Genomic DNA, 18,417 nt, shown 5'->3' with positions numbered 1-18,417 from the left:
CTTTATGGGCATGGTCACAGATTGTGGCCGGCTCATCCCAGATCTAGCCACAGTAGCGACCCCCCTGAGACCTAACACAAAAGCAAGCCGAATGGGAGAGGGAGAAAAGGTAAAACACCCCATAGCATTTGCCAGCAGAACGCTCACCAAGACCTAACTAAACTATGTGCATATAGAAAACGCAAGTCCTGAGCGTGACGTCCGAACATACATCAAAAAGTCATGGCACTAACAGAAGCATGTGCTGCGTGCCAATCCTCCCAGCATCAAGCACCACCTGAACAAGGAGCAAACCCACTCAACAGAGATGGGACGCAGTCAGTGTTGACTTCTGCACTGTGGCAAACATAGCCTACCTACTAGTGGCAAGGGATGAGTTTAGTCGCTATCCAGAAGTAGAACAGTGAGGTCTATGGATGCGCTATCCGTGATAAGAGCTTTAGAAGAAATCTTTGCCATTCATGGAATACCAAACAAGATCAAGAGCCACACAACCTCATTGAGAGAGGATGGGAGCTGTGACCATGGTAGTAAGAGTGACAATGGACCACCCTTAACAACGGTTTGATAATCTGAAGGTGCACCACCAAAGAATTACGCTGTGCTGGCCGCAAGCCGATGGGGATTCCGAGAGATTTATGGGGTCCATAAACAAAGTGGGGCAGATAGCAAAGGACCAGCAGCGACCATCACCGGAGGTATACAGTTTCCTTCACTCGTACCGACAGACCCTCACTCAGCAACTCAAGTAAGTCCTGCTGCTCTTATGTTTGCGGTCCCGATCCAAGTAGGACCTCCCATAGATCAGAGCGCGACAGCCACAGAAGTTGATCACGACCAAGTGAAGAGAATGCGGCAGACTCATAATGAGAAAGAAAGCGTTGCACGACGAGCACAATACTGTGACCTCAACGCTGGAGATACTGTGTTAGTCCAGAACAGAACCCCTCCAAGAAGATGATGTTGTGTACAAGGCCCGTCCGTGGACCGTAGTGCAGAACGAGCATGGGAGGGTCACAGCAGCATGAGAGAATGAGATTGTGACAAGTAACAAATCCCAGTTTTGGAAGGTGCCATCCCGAATGTGGAGAGAAGCCGCCAGGCAAAGTGCCTGAGGAATCACTGGAGGAAGGAGAAAACAGAGAATGAGAGAACGACTGAGGTTCAGAGGCGACTGCCAAGTCAGAGGGTGCCACAAACCCCAAACAGCACTCCAAAGCTCCGAGAATGTGTCCTACATGGCGTACATCGCTCAACTGTGAGTTAAAAGGACAAGGGACTATGACTGTATTTGATGGGTTTTTATTTTAAGTTTAGAGGGATGTGGTGCTGTGAAGGAGACAACAAACGTCCTGACGCTAGGTCCAGATGTGGTGCATGGAGGAGGAATGAAAGCACGCACAAGCGCCGTAAATCGAAAGGCAGTGCAAGCTACCTAGTCACTGTGTTAGTGCTGTTATTTGATTACTGTGTTGATATATGATATGGCATTTATAGCATGCCTATACACAAGTGTTTCTAGGTGCATGTTAGGGACAATTTTCAAGAATGTGCTAATTTCCCTTACCTTTTGAGACCCCCAGCAACTTTTCTGGATTTCTAGGATTTTATTTTTTACCTGAAAAGAGCGTGAGCCTTTTTTCCCACTCTTTCATGTATTTTGATGTGTGTTTTACTTTTGTGTTCTTTGGATATGGAGTTTAAAACGACTCCAGTGGCATCCTCTTTTTTCTGTGTGTCACACAGCACCCTCAGTGCAGTGGCACAAGGGTGTCTTTCTGACTCCCCAAGGTGTAAATACCTTCTCTGGGACTGACTACTGTCTCCCAGAGCATGTGAAGTTAAATTGACTTTACTAGTCTCTTTAAATTTACTGACCCAGCACACACTATCTTCCTAGAGAGTTCTGGAGGGGTTGCCTAGCATCCCCTGAGTCACAACACTCATGTAACAGTCAAATGTTACCCTTTCCCACTTTAAATGGCTGGTGGCAGTGGTTTTAAACAAAAAAACATGATTTTTCCTGACTGTGAACACCAGTAGCTAAAAATCCGGTCAGCCATATTTTCCAATATGGTGCCCAAGACCTGTCTGTAAAAACAGACTCGGGTCAACTTTTTTCGCCATTTCTTTTTGGAAAGGTCCTGCTTGTGTTTATCTCTGCGCGCCAACAAGGTTTGGTCCCTTTGTTCGTTGGCCTTTGGCGGGCTTCAGTGCTGAAGCCCTCCTCTGGCGCCTAAGTGTCTGGGGTGGACAGGATGTGAGGAAGGTGTTCGAAACTCCCTGTGCTTAATCTCCTAGGAGACCTGAATGCACTCTGGCGTGATTGGAAGGCTGGCTGTCCGGCAAGGACCGCCACCCTGTTGTGTGAGTGACAGCTAGGCTGGAATGAATGGGGGAAAACTGTTTAAAAGCAGGACTCTGGGACTTGGAAAGCAGAGTCGACCACTGAAACGAAAGAACCGAAGACAAACTGAAGGAAGACGACTGCTGCAACTTCTGGTCCACCGGTGAAGCCCTGCTGCAGGTCCAAATTGCCTGAAACTCCGATGACAGAGAAGCCCTTCAAGGTTAACTTCTTCCCTTGAGTTTGGTGGGAACAAACAACTCGTAAGCCGTCTGGACACCGTCCCCATCCTGGTGGAATTTTCATCAGAGTGCTGTTGAAAACCAGAAATCCAGTGGGAAGGATACCAGTTTGTGGTCTTTAAGGCATTCACACCTTAAACTGACGTTTTGCCAAGCTTGTGGCGTCTTCCCTGGGCAGTGCAGGAACCTCCTGACGTCCTTCTTCTTGTCCCCAGGCCTGAAGCTCAGGAACAGCGAGATCTGCAGGAACTGCCAGGAACAACTGCCTCAACTAGAGCTTTTCTTCACTTACAAGGTACTGTGCAAGTGCGGTGCAGAACTCTGTTCGGCCGCAGTGAAAGTTTGTGAACCTTTCCCGACTTTGAAGGCTCGTCCTTCCCTAAACCAACATCTAACTTTTTGTCTGACCAAATTCTTCTAAGAACTGTGGCAAAGACTTAACCGTTTACTACCAGAACTGTGCTTTCCTATCTAAGACTTTGAACCTTTGACTATGGCCCAGGCCTATTGAATTGAATTGCTGGTTGTAGTGAACTGAAACCCTTTGCCCTGCCTATGAAAGTATTTGTGCTGTTCATTCTTATAACCTTGTCTTTTTACTCCTTTTTAAAGTAACTGAAGTGCCAGCTGAACTTGTTCAGAAACTGATTTGTTGTGTATTATAGTGTATTAAAGTGTGATATTGAGCTTCTTTTGCTAGTAGAATGTTTTCCAAATGACTGTGTAAATAAATGTATATTCTTTTACAAAGAAACCTTGAGTAAGTGTTTGTTTGAATCACTGTGATTGTTAGTCCTTTGTGTAACTTGTTGTACTGCTCACTTTACTCTTGAGATAAGTCTGGCTGCTCAGACACTGCTTGACACTTGTAGTCTTAATTGTGTGTAGTGTTCCCAAAGGGTACTGCATATGATTCTGCCTAACAGTGCAACAAGACAAGGGGGGGGGCAGAGGGAGGACAAAACAGCGATCTTACAAGGCATTGTCATTCGGATCGCGCAAGTGCAGGGAAGCGGAAGGTGAGAAGTGCCGAGGGGGCGATGGGAGGGGAGAAGTGCAGGTAGCTCAATAAGTAAAGTGCAGCCAGCGAGTGGCTCATAAGTGCAGAGAGAAGGAACTGTAGGGTTGCAGATACAGACCATAAGTGCTAGGGGAGCCTGGAGGCAGGGCGAGGGCAACTGGACATGTACGAGCCTGGGCCTGAGTACAGAGGGTGACCAAGTGACCAGTGCATGGAGCAGTCGGGTGCATCAGCAAGGGAGATGAAGAGGGAAAGTGGAAGTGAAAAGGAAGGTCTTGAGTTGCTTCTGGAACCAGTCGTGTTTGAGAGAGGTAGGGAGGCTGCTCCAGAGGGAGGCCAAAAATATGCCCTACCCGGTCACAACTCCACACCACCCATTCTCGATCAGGTAGTGTGGCACCTGCTTACTGCCATGGTTATAGCTGCCATCCACTCTTGGTCAGGTTGGGTAGCACTGCTTACAACTATAGTTACAGCTCCCATTCGCTCTCAATCAGGTTGTGTTACAACTCCCATCCACCCTTGATTAAGTCATGTAGCACTGCTTACTGGCATTGTTACAGCTCCCATCTGCTCTCGATCAGGTCATGTGGAACTGCTTACTGCCATGGTTACAGCACCATTCACCCTTGAGCTAATCGTGTAGCACTCCTTACTACGATGGTTACAGCTACCATCCGCTATCGATCAGCTCATGTGGCACTGCTTACTAACATGGTTACAACACCATTCACCCTTGAGCAGATCATGTAGCACTCCTTACTACGATGGTTACAGCTACCATTCGCTATCGATCAGGTCATGTGGCACTGCTTACTAACATGGTTACAATACCATTCACCCTTGAGCAGATCATGTAGCACTCCTTACTACGATGGTTAAGCTACGATCCGCCCTCGATCAGAACATGTGGCACTGCTTGCTGCCATGGTTACAGCTCTGATCTGCTCTCGATCAGGTCATATGGCACTGCTTACTGCCATGGGTATAGCACCATTCACCCTTGAGCTGATCGTGTAGCACTCCTTACTAAAGTAGTAACAGCTACCATCCGCTATCAATCAGGTAATGTGGCCCTGCTTTAAATTGTGTTTAGAGCACCTATTCGCTCTTGATCTGGTTGCGAGGCAAGGATTATTGCCATGGTTACTGTCACGATATATTACACGGCACAAACAAGTCAGGGATCTCCTTCCCCTGCAATGAATGTGGTGCACAATACAAACGCTTTTTATTTCTACAATATAGTTTTTTTTTAAGGAGGCCTCCAACCCGTCTCGCACCCAACGTCCACCAACACCACTTGTCACAGTAGACTAGGAACCAGGCCGGTGTGTTATCAATAGATATTTTATTAATTTATTTTCTAATGTCAAATCAGAATAAACAAATTACAACAGCCACTGGTGTTGTGGCAACACCAATGCAAAGACTTCTAGAAAGCAACCAGGTTAACATATAACGTAATACTACTTCCTTTTTTAATGACAAAGCAAGACAAAAACAATTCAACTCAAAATTATTGCATGAAGGTGTTAGGGGGTTCTTGGCTGAAGGAAGAGAGGTGTTAGGGTTGCTAGTTATCTGCCTGCATGTATGCTGGGTGCTTGAGTGGTGATGTCATGAATGGAGTGTTGTGTGGTGAGTGTTCCACCCAGGGCAGTTGAGATGATTTAGTCTGGGTGGTGGGAGCCAGTGGGCTCCGCTCTGATCCTGTAACTATCTGAAGAATCTCCTGATGACATCTGATTAAAGTAACTTGAAGATCTCCTGGCATCCAGTGTATCCTTTGACCCGTAGACCCCACTTAGGGTCACAACATAATTTGGCGACGAGGATGGGATTGAGGAACCCAAGAAATGAGGGCGTCCCCACCACTCTCGTGCCCCACACCCAGGTACCCAAGGACATGGAGAGCAGTGCAGCGTCAGCCCTGCTGACTTATAACTGTTGCAAGGAAGTTCTTGGAAGCTGCTCCTCCCGGAGACTTTAGCAGAGAATGTTAGCACATTTTGCGTGACGATAAGGAGCCTTAAAAGTCATCAGGCTATGAGTAAATGTCAGATAACTATCAACCCTAACAGAAGGTTAAGCACTCCCCCTGCGACACTGAACCCCAAAAATCAATTGGACTTGATTACCTTCAATGGAGTGCAGTGGCAGGGAGTAGGAATACAGGGGACAAATCAATTTTGGGGTGGTGCCCACAGACACAAGATGGGGAACCAGCAAAGAAGGGAAAATTACGTTTTTAGAGCACAATGAAAAAAAATTGGTTTTTAATGATTTAACACATCTACTAGGGACAGAATAGGACCTTCATTTGCTTACACTTAGGAGACAGGCAGGGTTTTAGAAAATACTAGTCAGCACACAATAGAGTTGGAAAATCAGTTTTAGGAGATTCAACACATGGGCAATGAAAAAGAAAAATGCAAATGGGAATTTGTTTTCACTGATGCTTGCAATGCCAGGCAGCTCGGGGAAATGGGGTAGCTGACAATAGAAAAATCATGTTATAGGTTAGGATGACAGATGCCATGGGAAAATACAGTAGCAGATGGAAATTCGTCTAGCAGGGCACAATTTAAACACAAGGAGACATTTGTTTTCCAGCTCACAATGGATTACTTCTTTTGGGCAGAACTTTTATAACTTATAACAATTCACAATGCACTAGGAAGAGATAGTTGCTTTTGAATTCCAACTATCCCAATCCCGTGAAATAAATGGAGAAATTAATTGATTTACTGAGAATATACTAAGGATCTACACAGGAAAATGTGGATTCTTGAATGGGAAAATGACTAAAATGCACAGGCAAACAAAGGATTCTTCAATAGAAAAATGGCTACAATGGCAGACAAAGGATTCTTCAATGGGAAAATGACTACAAGGCACAGACAAATAATGGATTTTTCAGCATGAAAATGATTTAAATGCACAAACAAATAAGAAAATAGATTTTTCAATGGGGAAATCTCTATGGCAATGCTTAAAAGCATAGGGCATATGCAACCTATGGCTTGGGATATTGATACTAACAGGAGAGGGCTGAATTGGGCATCAAGGAGCATCAGCGCACCACAGCTGGGACAAGGATTCTCTCTGTCCTCCAAAGGGGTCCCATGTCAGCTACTACAACTCCTGGCTCCACTGCAAGATTTAGGCCTGTCATGATGCCCGCTCCCGGGGAGCCGGTTCAAGCCCTGCGTCCCAGAAAGCGGACATCCAGTCCCCAAGGAAGGACCCAGCAACCCCATATAGGGGCCCTTTGGACAGTGTCCTGGCGCCTATGGCGCCAGGCTCATAAAAGACATCAGTCCTGGCGCCATAGGCGCCAGGCTCATTATGGAAGTGCTTGGGTGCACTTACCTGATGCAGACCATGCTGCAGGATCCCGGCCTCCTTGAGGCCTGAAAGGAACTACTTTACCTGTGGGACTAATTTACCATCCAGGCGTGGTTGGGGAAGGATACATACCTGATTGGAGGAAGGATACATACCTGGAACTTCTTCCAAGGCTATTTAAACCCCACCCGAACAGCCAAACGTGCTTCGCGTTGTTCTGCATCTAGCAGCTGGACGCTCACCGTGTCTGCTCCTGCATCCTGACTTCTGCCACGCCTGCCAGCATCCTGGATCACCTGCAAAGGAAGAGAAGAAGAGAACAGAAGAAGGAAAAGTCCTTACCCACTAAATCCGCATCCCGGAGACATCTCGCCGACAATCCTGAAAAGGAAGACTTTTATTTAAAAGCTCATCGCGTCGATCGCTGCAGCGCCGCATTCCACTCACCTTTACAGGGCGCCTCCATGTTCAGCAGCGATCATCCGGATTCGCAGTCACGCCCCAGCGCCTAGGGAGAAAAAGACCAGAACAGAAGGTGAGAGAGAGAAGGGAATAAGGAAAGCTAATTCTCCATGTTAAGACTTACCTGTTGATTCATTGCCTCTTCATTTCGGGTCCGCGCCGCATCCTGGCATTTCCGGACCCCGGCCCCTAAGGGGAAAAAGAGACATCAGCGTTAATGAGAGAATGAAAAGACATTACCAAAAAACGCTCATTAAAGACTTACCTGATTTCTACAAGGATTTCACCTCTCATCTCGGTTCGGTGCCTGTTCCCCAGCATTCCATACCCCGGCCCCTATGGGGAAAAAGACACTAGCATTAGTACATTAATGCATGGACACAAGGGGAACCTCTTATCAAAAAACTTACCTGGAAGCCAAGCAAGTTTGGTTCTCACCAATCCGAAAATCCAGTGAAGTAACTGGATACCAACGCGCCCCTGCATCAGGAGCAGGATGGAGAGCTCGTCCTTCCAGACCCTAAGGTGAGACGCTACGAGGAATCACAGAAGGGTTTCGAGGAGGGTGAGAGGGGAAAGTGGGAGGCTGATTGCATTACCCCGCAGACAGTTAATCCCCTATTTTCGCCTACAGAAGGATATTTCTGCGAGCCAGACAAACCAGATTTGGGGGCCCGGTCCAGTCCGTTTTCCGAACCCTGCGCATCACCTTTGAAGAGGTCACAGCAGCGCGAACCAGGCCAGCGCCTCTGTGGGAGTCAGGTGAGCGTTACAGAACGCGAAGCCTTCCTACAAATTCCCACCCAGGCGCTATGGAAAGTTCTGAGACTGATCAGTTGGCACAATTACTGGGGGAATTACGGGCCGAAGTACATGCTGCTCATCAAGAGGCTAATGCCCTCAGGAGGGAATTAATAATATCAAAGGAAAGAACTGATGACCTGGCCAGGCAGCTTTTGCAAGGTCAAGCTGGGCAAACTCCTCTACCCGGTTCCGGAGGGAACCCCGCTCCTGTGGTTTCCAGTAAACCTGTGCAGATTAATCTACCTGGAAACATGCCGCTGGCCCCACCCGAACGCTTTGCTGGGGACCCCAAACGATTCGCCGTATTCATGAATCAGTGTCGTTTGCACTTCCTATGCAGACCTGGGGCCTTCCCTAATGATCAGACCAAGGTAGCCTTTGTATTGTCATATCTCAGCGGCTGCGCTGCCGATTGGTCAGTTCCACTGGTTACTCAAGATGACCCGATTATCCGTGATTTTCAAAGGTTTCAAGCAAGCATGGAAAGGTTATTTGCTCGACACTCTCAGGGGCAGGCTCTGGATGACGAACTTCTATCCCTGCGACAGGGCAATCAGGACCTCCTATCCTATATTGCAACCTTTAATAGACTAATTGTGGAAACGGGATGGCCAGAGGATAAAAGAGTCACGTTGTTTTATCGAGGCCTACGCGGATAACTTAAAGATGTCTTGGCCCAAGTAGTAAATCCGCCCCAAGAATGCACAGAGTATATAGACTTAGTGGTCCAATTGGATCACAGACTTCAAAACAGAAAAGCAGATCGGTCCAGGTTTGAGACCCGGGTGTTGGTCAAGAACCATGCTAAACCCAAGGGAGTTGATGTCTCTGAGCCTATGCAAATTGGAGGGGTTAAAGGACCCTTAACTCAAAAGGAACGTGAAAGGAGGCGGCAGTTAAAATTATGTCTTTATTGTGGGAATTCAGGACACTTTCTACGAGATTGCCCGGCAAAACCGCCCCGAAAGGCGGTAGGAGCCGCTGATAAAAACCATGAAGTCTCTGTTTTGGGAAACGACTCCGCCCGACAAGTGTAGCGGTCCGCTTGCCGAGCTTGAAAACTAACTCTCAGACCTCGCATTTCATTGTGCCAATGGTTCTCGTAGATCCAGAACAGCCTAAGCGGTTGCATGCAATAAAGGCATACATCGATAGTGGGGCTATTGGAAACTATGTGGATCGTGAATTGGTCTCTAGGATTAACCTCCCTCTCCGTCCTAAAACCAGCAAAGATGTCATCACCACAGTCGATGGAACTGAAATTGCCTCTGGACCGATAACACATTCCACTACTGAGGTGACTCTTATTGGTCCCGACGGCCATCGGGAGGGTGTTGTGTTTGATGTAATCAAGGCTCCACAGTTTCAGGTTATTCTTGGAATCCCTTGGTTAGAGACACATAATCCTCGAATTGATTGGCGAGCTAAGAGAATAACCTTCCCGGATGGTACACAAACCTGCTACCCAGAAAACCTGAAGATTAATCTAGCATCTGTAACCTCTGCCTCCATGCAACTACCTCCGGAATACCAAGACTTTCAGGACGTCTTCCAAAAGGAACAGGCCAACACGTTACCTCCTCACAGATCGTACGATTGCCAAATCGATCTGGTGCCCGGTGCACAACCCCCTTGTAGCAGGATTTATGCCCTTACCGAACCTGAGAATCTGCATTTGAGACAATATTTGGATCAATACCTAGCTAATGGTTTTATTCGCCCGTCAAAGTCCCCGGCATCCTCGGCTTTGTTCTTCGTGCCCAAAAAAGAAGGCGACCTTAGAACTTGTATCGATTACCGCGCATTGAACCAGATAACGGTTAAAAACCGTTATCCTCTGCCTCTGATCCCTGAACTCCTTGACCAGGTGAAGGACGCTTGCATATACACCAAGTTAGATCTCCGGGGGGCTTATCATCTGGTACGAGTTAAAGAAGGCGATGAATGGAAAACTGCCTTCCGTACTAAATACGGATTATTTGAGTACCAGGTGATGCCTTTCGGATTGTGTAACGCGCCGGCTGCCTTCCAATACTTCATGAATGATGTCCTTCGGGAACTCATCAATGTTTGTGTTGTCGTACATATCGATGACATTCTGGTGTACTCCTCTTCGGAATCTGATCACAGAAAACACGTCAGGGCAGTACTTGAAAAACTGCGCCAACACAAACTATTTGCTAAATTGGAGAAATGTGTTTTCCATACCACAGAAGTCGAGTTTCTAGGTTTCATCCTGACACCCAAAGGAGTCTGAATGGACTCAAGAAAAGTGGATGCCATCCTCAAATGGCCATCACCTAGCTCTGTAAAAGGGGTTCAAAGCATGCTCGGCTTTGCCAATTTCTATCGCAGGTTTATCCCGGAATTTTCACGTGTGGTACAACCAATTACTGCACTCTTGAGGAAAAATAAACGTTTTGAATGGTCTGAAGAAGCCGAGCAGGCCTTTCAGGATTTAAAAGCTAAGTTTACCTCTGCACCTATATTGAAACACCCGCGTCCAGATCTCCCTTATGTCGTCGAGACTGACGCATCCAGCCTAGCCATGGGAGCTGTCCTGTACCAAAGAGATCCCGAAACCAACCAACTGCATCCCGTGGCATTTTGGTCCAGAAAATTCTCGGCACCCGAGGTTAATTATGCAATCACGGACAAAGAACTGTTAGCCATTAAGTCCGCTTTTAAAGCCTGGCGGCATTATCTGCTTGGCGCTCGACATACCATCACAGTGATCACTGATCACCGGAATTTACAGTATTTGAAAACCGCCAAGGCTCAGTCATCACGGCAGCTCCGATGGGCTTTGTTTTTCGCTGAATTTGATTTCGTGATTATCTATCGACCTGGCTACAAGAATGGCAAAGCAGACGCCTTATCCTGAATTGGAATGGGAGAATCTGATACAAACTCAGAACCTGTACCAATAATTCCCGAAAGAGGATTCTAGGCATGACTTTGTTACAGACGCTTAAAGACATTCAAGCCAGAGTGAAACAACTCCTGGACCCTACAACCTTACAGGATTGGATACAAAAGGGATCAGACTTTACCATAGATAATGGTTTACCTTATTTTCAAGGACGCTTATTCCTGCCACATAAGGAATTACACGAACTAGTTATTTCCGGTTATCATGATGCATTAATAGAGGGACACCCCGGTATTGCCAAGACAGAGGAAAAGGTGAAATGACAATTTTGGTGGCCCTCTTGGCGAAAAGATGTAAAATCTTTTGTGATGTCCTGTGGTGTTTGCGCCCAAAATAAAAGTCAAAAGAAAAGACCAGCCGGTCTCCTTCAACCTCTAGACATACCGCCAGCACCCTGGCACACCCTATCAATGGATTTTATTACGGACCTGCCTCCTTGTTCGGGGTACAATACTATTCTGGTAATTTGTTTTCCAAAATGGCCCACTTTATTCCTTTGAAAGGTTTACCTTCAGCTTCTGTCCTAGCCAAAGAATTCCTCGAAAATATTGTTCGGCTACATGGATTCCCATCTATACTAATCTCTGACCGGGGAAGCCAATTCATTTCCCACTTCTGGCGCAAATGTTGTCAAATGGCGCAGATCGACGTAAGATTATCGACCAGTCACCACCCTCAGACCGATGGTCAGACCGAGAGGACAAATCAGACCCTTGAGCAATACTTACGGTGTATGTTACAGCAATCTGAAAGCAACTGGAAAGACATTCTTTGGATAGCCGAATACGCATATAATAATTCGGTACACTCTGGAACTGGGCACAGTCCTTTTTATACTTTGTTTGGGCATCACTCTCGAACCTCAAACCTTGACTCATCTCAGAACCTCGGAATGCCTGCAGTAGAACATCTGCATTCTACAATTACCCAAGCCTTCAAAGAGGCAACTACACATTTACAACAAGCCAAGAGAAAATACAAGGAGAATGCTGATCTACATCGGAGTGAAGCACCTCCATATCAGATTGGGGATCAAGTGTGGTTAGCTACCAGGCATTTACCACTCAAAGGGCCTCGAACTTTTAACCCAAAATATCTGGGACCTTATTCTATTACGGCAATAATTAACCCAGTGGCTGTTAAACTTGATTTACCAACTAGTATGCGAATTCACCCTGTTTTTCATGTGTCACTTCTGAAACCAGTGGTACCCAGAACCCGACTACTCAAACCTCCAGAACCTATTCTAATAGATGGGGAGCCTGAATTCGAAGTGAAGAACATTTTAGACTCAAAAATGTTTAGGTCTAAACTGTTCTACCTAATTGATTGGAAGGGGTACGGACCTAAGGAGAGGTCGTGGGAACCCAGCGACCATGTGCATGCACCTCGATTAGTCAGGAAATTCCACCGACTCTTCCCAGACAAAGCAAAACCCCCAGAGGGAACAACCTTGGGAGGGGCCTTGGGGGGGAGTGCTGTCATGATGCCCGCTCCCGGGGAGCCGGTTCAAGCCCTGCGTCCCCGAAAGCGGACATCCAGTCCCCAAGGAAGGACCCAGCAACCCCATATAGGGGCCCTTTGGACAGTGTCCTGGCGCCTATGGCGCCAGGCTCATAAAAGACATCAGTCCTGGCGCCTATGGCGCCAGGCTCATTATGGAAGTGCTTGGGTGCACTTACCTGATGCAGACCATGCTGCAGGATCCCGGCCTCCTTGAGGCCTGAAAGGAACTACTTTACCTGTGGGACTAATTTACCATCCGGGCGTGGTCGGGGAAGGATACATACCTGATTGGAGGAAGGATACATACCTGGAACTTCTTCCAAGGCTATTTAAACCCCACCCGAACAGCCACACGTGCTTCACGTTGTTCTGCATCTAGCAGCTGGACGCTCACTGTGTCTGCTCCTGCATCCTGACTTCTGCCACGCCTGCCAGCATCCTGGATCACCTGCAAAGGAAGAGAAGAAGAGAACAGTAGAAGGAAAAGTCCTTACCTGCTAAAATCCGCATCCCGGAGACATCTCGCCGACAATCCTGAAAAGGAAGACTTTTATTTAAAAGCTCATCGCGTCGATCGCTGCAGCGCCGCATTCCACTCACCTTTACAGGGCGCCTCCATGTTTAGCAGCGATCATCCGGATTCGCAGTCACGCCCCAGCGCCTAGGGAGAAAAAGACCAGAACAAAAGGTGAGAGAGAGAAGGGAATGAGGAAAGCTAATTCTCCTTGTTAAGACTTACCTGTTGATTCATTCCCTCTTCATTTCGGGTCCGCGCCGCAGCCTGGCATTTCCGGACTCCAGCCCCTAAGGGGAAAAAGAGACATCAGCGTTAATGAGCGAATGAAAAGACATTACCAAAAAACGCTCATTAAAGACTTACCTGATGTCTACAAGGATTTCACCTCTCATCTCGGGTCGGTGCCTGTTCCCCGGCATTCCGTACCCCGGCCCCTATGGGGAAAAAGACACTAGCATTAGTACATTAATGCATGGACACAAGGGGAACCTCTTATCAAAAAACTTACCTGGAAGCCAAGCAAGTTTGGTTCTCACCAATCCGAAAATCCAGTGAAATAACTGGATACCAACGCGCCCCTGCATCAGAAGCAGGATGGAGAGCTCGTCCTTCCAGACCCTAAGGTGAGACGCTACGAGGAATCACAGAAGGGTTTTGAGGAGGGTGAGAGGGGAAAGTGGGAGGCTGATTGCACTACTCCGCAGACAGTTAATCCCCTATTTTCACCTACAGAAGGATACTTCTGCGAGCCAGACAAGCCAGATTTGGGGGCACGGTCCAGTCCGTCTTCCAAACCCTGCGCATCACCTTTGAAGAGGTCACAGCAGCGCGAACCAGGCCAGCGCCTCTGTGGGAGTCAGGTGAGCGTTACAAGGCCTCACTGTGCTGGGATGGTTCCAGATTTTGGCAGCTGCAGGATTTAAACCTCAGGATTTAGTAGGGAGAGTCCGGATTTGAGGCACAATTACTTATTTATAGGGTAAGTGACATCACGACTGTGTCATAGTTCTCGCAGAATGGATAGGGCACTGTTTAAATATTCACTCCCATCTGTGGGCTGATAGGTCCAGAAAAGATAGGAGTGTTTTGGGAAACCCAGAAGAAGAGACCTATCCATCATCTTACTTGGACAGGGGGCTGAGTCTGGTTTTTGCATATGGAAATCTCACTGCATGACAAATGCCCTTAATCTCCATATTTTATCACATATGAAGGCATTTTTTAACACTATTTTTTTCGGTGAATCCCATAATCTTTGTCAGATGTCTGTGCAACCTACTCGTGCAAAGATACAATTTTTCTGATTTACTCCCGAACTATATTAGTGAAAAATATGGCATACGGTGGGCGGAATATGGATCACGTTTTACAGGTATTCTCAAATTTGTATTTCTCTTCCATTCATACAGAGGGCCACATTAAGTTTTTCTTCATAACGTTTGGTATGTTGGTGCCACCAAAATCATTTTTGGTTGACCAGAAGCGCCTGTCCGACACCTTTTCAGAAATCCTAACATGAATATTGTGCGACAGATATTTCCACGGTTATACCACAAACAGCATGTCTCCCATTTTGCACAATGTAAGTGAAACTGCTCATTAACTCTGGCCCCCTCCCTTGGAATGGGTCTGTTCCTGTTTGTGACGTCAAGAGGGGGTCTTGTGTTTAAATTAGCTCAGAGTTTCAAGGGCTTATTGCTAGCTAAGGCCTATTTTATTTCATCCTAAGTGGTTTGGATCCTAAAAAACTGTAGAGCACTCATGCTTGAAGGGAAACCAGGCCTACATCCCCATGGAAACCTGAGGATTAGAATCTAGTTTCACATTTGCCAGTAGAGCGACACGAAACCAAGATTATGCCTGCCACCAATCAGCCAACATGGCCTTCATTTTAAACCCATTTTACCTTTAAATAAGCTTTTTAGAAAGTGCACAGTTGCAGCACACAAAATCGTCACTGTAGAATTTTCCCTTGCATCTGTTACAAAAAAAATAACATCATAATCACACTTTTAGTGGCTTTGGTGTAATTCTGGTTCTGCAACGTGTCACTTCAAAGGCACAATTGAAATGGAATTGTCGTGGCTTTTATCTGTGAAAAGGCCTTCATTTTCTGCAGCAATTGAACCCAGCACAGTCTCTCTGCATGACAGAAACCAAGTTCATGTTTTTACCAATCTCGCACACATTTTGATGAGCCTGTCTTTAGTTGATAGGGAAAAATGGGATTTACACATTAAATAAAATGTTTCTGTCAGAATGCACTCTGCTTCACTGCAACTGTAGGTCGCAATGCTGACATCCCATTTAGGGTTCTGTGGACTGTAGTTTTTGCCATGTGTCTTTTCCTTATGTAAGGCAATTCACATTTTTATGCATCTCCATCTTTTGATGCTTAATTCCATTCCTTTTCGCTTGGAAAGTTCAGGGCCTCATTTCCACTTTCGGTACAGGCCTGAGAATTTGGGGAGTACTCATAACAGACTCTGGCCTTCTTATGTCTTGCATTCAGGGGTCATTTCACCCCACAAAACCCCCCACCTGGCTCTTTGATGGCTTCAGGCAGTTTCTGCCTTGCAATTTGGGGCCGGGAGACATTCCACCCAGTTTTTAAACAAGCATGTCATGGTTAACATGTACTTGTTTTCTCTACAGGAGCGAATCACAGGCCTGATGAAATCTACTTGCAGATCTGACAAGGCAGTGTCATTCCCCTTTTCTGTAGGGGAGCTTGGTGTGTGAGGGAACTTGGCTGAAATTGCACACGCACAAGACACTCCTTTAAGTATTGTTCAAGGTCCTGACCCATGTGTGGCCAGTATGTGATCTCTCACAAGATTTAAAAGGTTGTTTGAAACCCCCTATGAACGGCTGTGGCCGTGTCATGGGCATGATTTAGCATCAGGCTTCGGAATGAGGTAGGTACCACCCACTGGTCACATCCAGAGATGGATCACCATACCAACAAACTGTCCTGGATTCAGAACATTTTGGAAAACTTCATCAACACCCTGAGGTCCTCTTTCCCAATATAATCGGTATTCATCAGAGGAAAGTTCACAGGGTCTTCATTGTATTGATAACATTTCCCAATAATCAGATCCCCTTTTTGTGCCCTAATCAAAACAGCATCTGGGGTTTCCTTCCTCCACTGGGCAGTTGAGAGTTCATTTTGGGCAAGTGTTTGGGACCTGGTGACAGCAGTGACCTGGATTTCCCCCAACAGGGACTCGATCCCTGTGGATGGCTCCAGTTTTGGCCAATTGGTCAGCCAAGTCATTTCCGGTTTTGTCTGGTCCCTCTACTTTGAAGTGACCTTTTATCTTTTTCCAGTAGATTGTCATCTCATTAGAGGTGACCAGATCATCAATGGATTGTATTAATTTCCCATGCTTGAGTGGTTTGTTGTTGGCACATAGCATGCCTCAGTTTTTCCAATTTATCAGGTGCCCCATGAACACATTCCAGACACAATCTGAATCAGTGATTATGACTAGTTCGTGGAGTTGGTGTTGCACGGCAGTGAGGATGGCCTGATGTACCGCCATCAACTCTGCCACCTGACTATTTTGGGGACCGATCTTGTACCCAGCAGAGGGCACCAGGCATCTTTCACCCAGGAATTCCCAATGCCAGCCAACGGTTCTTTTTCCCTGTTGTTGTCAACATGGTAGGAGCACCAATCAACATAAATTGTGGGTATTCCCTGGCACGTGTCTTCCTCATAGACTTTGTGCGGGGAAGTTGGGTATGCCTTCATGTTGTCTTGGGGTTTTAGACCTTCGTCCACAAGACAGTTTTCTTGAGCACAGTCATGCAAGTCAGCCAAACCTTGCGTGAGGGGACTCTTCTTGTTTTGGCCATATCTGACCTTGCATTAAAAAAGAATCCAGGAAGTAATTCTAGAATTACTTGCATTCCATGCCCGGATTCTGTCACTTTGGAGATATTGCAAGGGCTGGTGAGGAGTCTCGACAATAATGTGCTCCCCTAGGATGAACGGGTGGTCATTTTTCAATGCCCACACCATTGCCAGGAGTGCCTTTTCACAATCGTTGAATTTTTCCTCCACAGAGGAAAAGTCTTACTCGCATACGAGATGAGTTTGTTTACCTTGTCATGCTTCTGGTATAATACTGCTGTTAAGCAAGTATTTGAGAACCCCATCTCCAAGAAGAACTCCTTGTTTTTATGGGTTAAGCTAACCAAAGCGCTTGTGAAAAGCTTCTCTTGAGTTGTTTTACTGCCTCAGCTTGCTCTGGACCCCACTCGACCCCGGCCTTTAGTAAATGGACCAAGGGTCTCATGATCTCTGCGTAGTTCTCTATGAACTTCCTCCTATAATTCATAAGTCCAAGAAGGATTTGTAATTCATGCAGAGTCGTAGGGTCTTTTAATTTTGGTAATGCTTCCACCTTTTTCCTCTGGGGACTGAAACCCTCAGGGGTGATTTCATGCCCTAGGAATTTCACGCAGGTCTTACACCACTGAGCCTTCTGGAAGGCCAGTTTCGCTCCAGCTTTCTTCAATTGGGTCAGAGCATATCGGATTTCGGCTATGTGTTTCTCCACGTTTGAGCTTTTGATTAAAACATCATCTACATAGGCCAGGGTTCCCGTTTCACCCAAGTCGGGCATGGCCTTATGCAGGAAGGTGTTGAATTAGTTGCCAGAGTTTATATATCCAAAGGGGGTTTGGGTCCACGTGTACTGCTGCCCCCGAAGGAAAAGGCTAGCTTTTACTGGTCTTCCCTACGCACGGGTACTGTCCAGTAACTGTTGGTCAGGTCAATGGCAGTTGTTAGGAAACATTTCATATTTACGTGTTTTCCCTCCAGTTGAGCAACCCCAAACTTTTTGCTGCTGTTTAAACATCATAGATTGACTTTGCCAGAGAAGCACAGCCTTCAGCTGCACTCCTCTGGGCTTTCGCTCACTTTTAATGGGAAACTGACATGCCCTTAAGACAGTCAGTACTGGGAGACTTTGTTTCCCTTAGTCCTTTTCCAATGTTGAAACTTTTCTGCAACATATAACAGTGCACAATGTACCTTCCAGTACAGTGCACTTGGGTCTCCTAGTCATTTCTAAAGGCCTTAGATACTCTCGATAGACTTTTTAGGAGATGTGCAGATGTGTCATGGACACGGCGCGTGGCAGCTTATCTTTTCATATAATTTTAACCCTTTCCTGCCATTTAGACAGCAATTACCGCGTTTGGCATGAATAGGTGTCC

The sequence above is a fragment of the Ambystoma mexicanum genome, chromosome 14, assembly GCF_040938575.1.
Source record: "Ambystoma mexicanum isolate Mex_15411 chromosome 14, UKY_AmexF1_1, whole genome shotgun sequence".
NCBI lineage: Eukaryota > Metazoa > Chordata > Amphibia > Caudata > Ambystomatidae > Ambystoma > Ambystoma mexicanum.
Note: the sequence above shows the minus strand (reverse complement) of the source record.